A 6,000-nucleotide genomic window follows, 5' to 3' on the forward strand; every position below is an offset into this window, starting at 1 on the left:
TCACATGTTCCAGATACATCCCGTCAAGTATAGTTCATTGATCCTCACGTGGCCAGCCGGTGTGGTCGAGCGGTTCTAGGCGCTTCAATCTGGAACCGCACGACCGCTACGGTGCCAGGTTCGAATCCTGCCTCGGGCATGGATGTGTGTGATGTCTTTAGGTTAGTTAGGTTTAAGTAGTTCTAAGTCTAGGGGACTGATGACCTCAGATGTTAAGTCCCATAGTGCTCAGAGCCATTTGAACCATTTGATCCTCACGTCAGCTTACGTGATCAACGCGTGCAGTTAATGGCCACTCCTCGTCATCAGACCAAGAGTCAAATTGCATGACTCAGCCGCATCACCTTTTTCTCATAGCTCCGCCTCATACACAACACCATCTTACACCACCTGACAAAAAAAGTGAAGCACCCGGTGGGACAGGAGGAATCGAAAAATTTCAAGAGCTGAATGGGTATTTGATGTTATTGCAGCGACTGCAAAATCGAGTCAAATGTATGAAGAACTTGACAGTATGTGTGCACTTGTCAGTATGACATTGCACCCTCTCTGGTCCGGATGCATGCATTGATTCGGTTGGGAAGACTGCCACAAAGCCATTGTAGCTTTTCGTGAGTGAAGTTGGCCCTCAACTGTTGTGACTGGTTCTTGATGTCATGGGTACTGGCAGTGCGACGGAGATAGCGTCCGAGCTGACCCCATTCATGTTCTGTTGGAGACAGGCCTGGAAAGTTTACTGGCCACCAAAATATCTCAACATCATGTAGACTGTTCAAAGAGACGTGTGCCAGTTGTGGACGAGCAATGTCCTGTTCAAAATGCCACCACAATAATGTCGCATGAAACGTGACACATGAGAACCAAGGATGTCCATAACGTATCGTTGTGCCATCCGAGTTGCCTCAATCAGTATCAGTCCTGACTGAGCTCATTCCCGACAGTTCCACACACCATGACGCCTGGAGTAACACAGCCGTCGAATCTCCAGAACATTAAAAGAATGGGACTTCTTTCCAGATTGTTGCCTTACCTGTTCACGATGGTCGTCTGTGCTAGCGAAGAACTGCGATTCGTCGCTGAACACAGCGCGACGCCATTCACCAGCAGACCATGATTTCCAGTCACAGCACGACTGTAAACGCAGTCGTTTGTGCTCTGATGTTCACTCCAGCTTACGCATGGGACGGCAGTCCCGTAGCACAGCTGCTGCTAATCTTCGAACAATAGTACGGGATGATACAGAATGTCGCAGGAAGTCCATTACTAGGTCTCAGATGGCAGGGACAGATGTCGAGAAGTTAGGATATGAACCGTACACAATACCGTGATCCTCCCTTCTGGTGGTCAGACGTAGCCGGCTGGAACTTTGACAACACGTATGCATGCCCTCGAGTTTCCATGATCTCCAGTATCGGGCGACTGTCACATCCAAATGCCTCACAAACTTCTAACCGAATAGAGACCCAAGAATGAGGGCACTTTCAAGCCCTGTCAAATGCTGATAACGCTGTCTCACAAAGGTAGGAGGCGTGTCCTTAACAGTGATCACCTAACATCTGGCGCTGTTCTCATCTCTTTTATACCCTACCAAACTTGGAGTAAACACGAACAACAGTATTGCCCTCTGATGGGCGCTCTACGTGTCATAGAGAAGTGCAACTCTACAATCATTTACTACCCGTCGATATTGTGTAACTGTTCGAAATTAATTTGACATCCGACCATGTCGTCTGGTGATACAGTTTTTTTCTAGAGAAGTCTAGATTAAAGGTTCTGCAAACTTGAGTTCTGAGTTTTGGTGTGACGGGTGGCAGATTGGATTGGATTGTTTGGGGGAAGAGACCAAACAGCGAGGTCATCGGTCTAACCGGATTAGGGAAGGACGGGGAAGGAAGTCGGCCGTGCCCTTTCAAAGGAACCATCCCGGCATTTGCCTGGAGCGATTTAGGGAAATCACGGAAAACATAAATCAGGATGGCCGGACGTGGGATTGAACCGTCGTCCTCCCGGGTGGCAGAATTTAATCAGTAAATGCTAAATAGTGTAATTAAAGCATAGGAATCATTTGCGGCCATAAACAGCACAGAAATTTGAATTTATCAATGTTTAATTATTATTGCTTTTATGTGTGACGCAGGGCAGGTGAAAGACACTAAATAGCTAGTGACATTCCATAGGTATAGAGGTAATTGTTCACAATTTTTGTACATCGTTATTCCATTTCATTAAGGAACTAATAATTTTCGGCGAAATCGCGTTTTCCGTTAAAATCAAGCTCTTGTGCGCACTTCAACGGAGCCTCGTGCTTGCTTATTCCATGCAGGCTGTTTTGGGAGTTAAAAGATATATCTGGCAATCTTATGGCCCTCAGCAGCTTCCCCAAAGCTATGAAAGTGAACGAACGTAAGCTGGGCTGTAAAATGTGCCAAATCTCTGGACAGTCGACCGTCCTTTCCGAGTGCCGAGGTTCTGAATAGCATCTAACGCTAGAGTTCGCTCTCAGTTTGCTGGTTTGATCTTCTACAGGCGACGCTCGTCTTCCGTGGTTAGTAGAGTCAGGCTCCAGCCATAAAGCTTAGCCTCCGTGTCACAGTAGTTCACCTGAGTATCCAACTCCTGAAAAGTTCATCAAAGCCTGCTGGTGTGTCGAACAAAAGTATTTACACACTAGTCGCTCGCTAGTCGTAGCAATTGGACACATAAGAATTACTATGGAAATCCACAATCGGAACCGTATCCGGATCACTGTCGAATCTGTGTCGCTGCAAAGTAATATTCCGCGTTCTATTACAGTGAACCATCACTAGGCCGATCTGTCGCTCGACCTCAAATTTTGATAGTCAGTTTCCTTATTCTCATTGTTTCATAAATACTTGAGTGTGGCTTTTTATCATTGATCAAGTGCTTTCTGCTAATCCCTTCAGCATCGTTTTTCTATGACAACAACAATTTTGTCGCTCATTTTAGTGTTTTCTAATGGAGTAAATGCAAGAGTCTTCTTAAAAATGTATTCGTGGATCTCTATTAACAATATATTTGTGTGTATAGTCGACTGTAATTTAAGTAGAGTCGTGCTGCATCTCCTTAATCTCACTTGATCAACGACACTGTGATCAAGCGTGGCGACAAGATTTCCTGCTTTACGCAAGAGCTAAGAGTGTTGAAATAATAGCGTGCTCCTCTTTTAATGCCACACCGGCCAGCAACACAGGACGCTTTATCGGACGATCTAAATCTGCATTTAAATGAATACTCCGCAAACAACCGTACGATGGATGGTGGACGGTACCTTGCACCGCTACTAGCTACACTGAAGAGCCAAAGAAACTATTACACCAGACTAACATCGTGTAGAGTCCCCGAGAGAACGCTGAAGTGCCATAACACGAAGTGGCATGGACTCGACTAATGTCTGAAGTATATATGAAGACAGAAATTTTTCTCGAAAGAACAGATACCATTGAATACCGTGCAGCTTCTCTAGAATAAATGATAATTAATTGAAACCCTCAGCTGCCGACAGGTGTTGTTGATATACCTCGATGGGAACAGCTGAAAATGTGTGCCCAAACTGGGACTCGAACTGGGGACTTCCTGCTTACATGGCAGACAATCTATCCATCTGAGCCACCGAGGTTAGGGCACACATTTTCAGCTGTCACCATCGTGGTATATCAACAACACCTGTCGGCAGCTCAGGGTTTCAATTAATTATCAATGTCTGAAGTAGTGCTGGAGGGAACTGACAACATGAATCCGGCAGGGCTGTTTATAAATCCGTACGAGTACGAGGGGTTCGAAATCTCTTCTGAACAGCACGTTGCAAAGCGTCCCAGATATGCTAAATAATGTTCATGTTAGGATAGTTTGGTGGCCAGTGAAAGTTTTTAAGCTCAGAAGTGTGTTCCTGGAGCCACTCTGTATCTATTCTGGACGTGTGGGTTTCACTTTGTCCTGCTCGAATTGCTCTAGTCCGTCAGAATGTACAATGGATATGAATAGATGCAGGTGGTCAGACAGGATGCATATGTATGTGTCACCTGTCAGAGTGGTATCTACACGTATAGTGATCCCATATCACTCCAACTGCACACAATTTACACCATTACAGAGCCTCCATCATCTTGAACAGTCCCCTGCTGACATGCAGGGTCCATGGATTAATGAGATTGTCTCCATACCCGTACAGGTCCATCCACTCAATACAATTTCGACCGAGACTTGTCCGACCACGTAACATGTTTCCAGTCATCAGCAGACCAATTCGGTGTCGACGGGCCCTGGCGAGGCGTAAACCTTTGTGTCGTGCAGTAATCAAGAGTACGTGAGTGGGCCTTCGGCTCCGGAAACCCGTATCACTGATGATTCGTTGAATGGTTCGCTCGCTGACACTTGTTGATGGCCTAGCATTGAAATCTGCAGAAATTTGCGGAAGGGTAGCAATTCTGTCACGTTCAACGATTCTCTTCAGTGTCGTTGGCCCCTTTCTTGAAGGGGCCGGCCCTGTGGCCGAGCAGTTCTAGGCGCTTCAGTCCGGAACCGCGCGACCACTGCGGACGCAGGTTCGAATCCTGCCTCGGGCATGGATGTGTGTGATGTCCTTAGGTTAGTTAGGTTTAAGTAGTTCTAAGTTCTAGGCGACTGATGACCTCAGAAGTTAAGTCGCATAGTGCTCAGAGCCATTTGAACCATTTGAACCTTTCTTGCAGGATATTTTTCCGGCCGCAGCGATGTCGGAGATTTGATGTTTTATCGGATTCCTGAAATTCACGGCACACTCGTGAAATAATCTTACAGTAAAATCTCCACTTCATCGCTACCTCGGAGATGCTGTATCCCATCGCTCGTCTCGCCGACTATGACACCACTTTCGCTTAAATCTTGATAACCTGCCTTTGTAGCAGCAGTAACCGATCTTACAACTGCGCCAGACACTTATTGTCTTACATAGGCGTTGCTGAGCGCAGCGCCGTACTCTGCCTATTTACGTTCTCTGAATACGCATGCCTATACCAGTTGCCGCTTCGGTGTTTTGCCTTTCCTTTTCAACTCGCAAATAGAGCAAGGGGGAAATGAGTATCAAAAGCCTCCGTACGACCCATAATTTCTCGCATCATATCTTCAAGGTCCTTAAGCGAAATGTACGTTGGTGGCAAGTGAATCGTTATGCAGTCAGCTTCGAAAACCGATTCTCTAAATTTTTTCAACAGCGTTCCTCGAAAAGAACGTCGTCTTTCCTCCAGGGATTACCAGCTGATCATATAAAAACTATATTGTTCCAGAGAGCTTTTCATCTGTGATGTATATATGCAGACTGAAGTGACAAGTGAAAATTTGTACATCAAGGCCGGGATTAGAACCTGGCCTTCCTGCTCGCTACGCAAATGCGGTGGGTGATCACTACCGAATGGTTGGCGCATCTGCCTAGTGATGCAGAACCTGTTTCGAAACTCGATCTTGATACAAATTTTGATTCGTTGCTTCGGTCTGCATATATACGGTCCCAGCTGAGTTTACGAAGCACCTCACTAATACTTGCGTGCCAGTCGAACTTGCGGGTAACAAATCTAGTAGCCCGCGTCTGATTTGCTTCAACATGTTCCTTTAATCCGACCTGGCGGGATTTTCAAACACTGAAGAGCGGGTCACAGTAGTATTCTATACACTGTCTCCTTCATGGACGAGCAGCCGGCTTGGGTGGCCGTGCGGTTCTAGGCGCTACAGTCTACAGGTTAGAATCCTGCCTCGGACATGAGTGTGTGTGATGTCCTTAGGTTAGTTAGGTTTAAGTAGTTCTAAATTCTAGGGGACTGATCATCTCAGCAGTTAAGTCCCATAGTGCTCAGAGCCATTTGAACTATTTTTTTATAGACGAGCAACACTTTCCCAAAATTGCCCCAACAAATCGAAGTCGAACATTCGCCTTCCGTACTACCTACCTGACGTGCTCATCCGATTTCATATTGCTTTGCTAGATACTCTATCGATGTGACTGTGTCA

The sequence above is a fragment of the Schistocerca piceifrons genome, chromosome 8 (genome assembly GCF_021461385.2).
Source record: "Schistocerca piceifrons isolate TAMUIC-IGC-003096 chromosome 8, iqSchPice1.1, whole genome shotgun sequence".
Lineage (NCBI taxonomy): Eukaryota > Metazoa > Arthropoda > Insecta > Orthoptera > Acrididae > Schistocerca > Schistocerca piceifrons.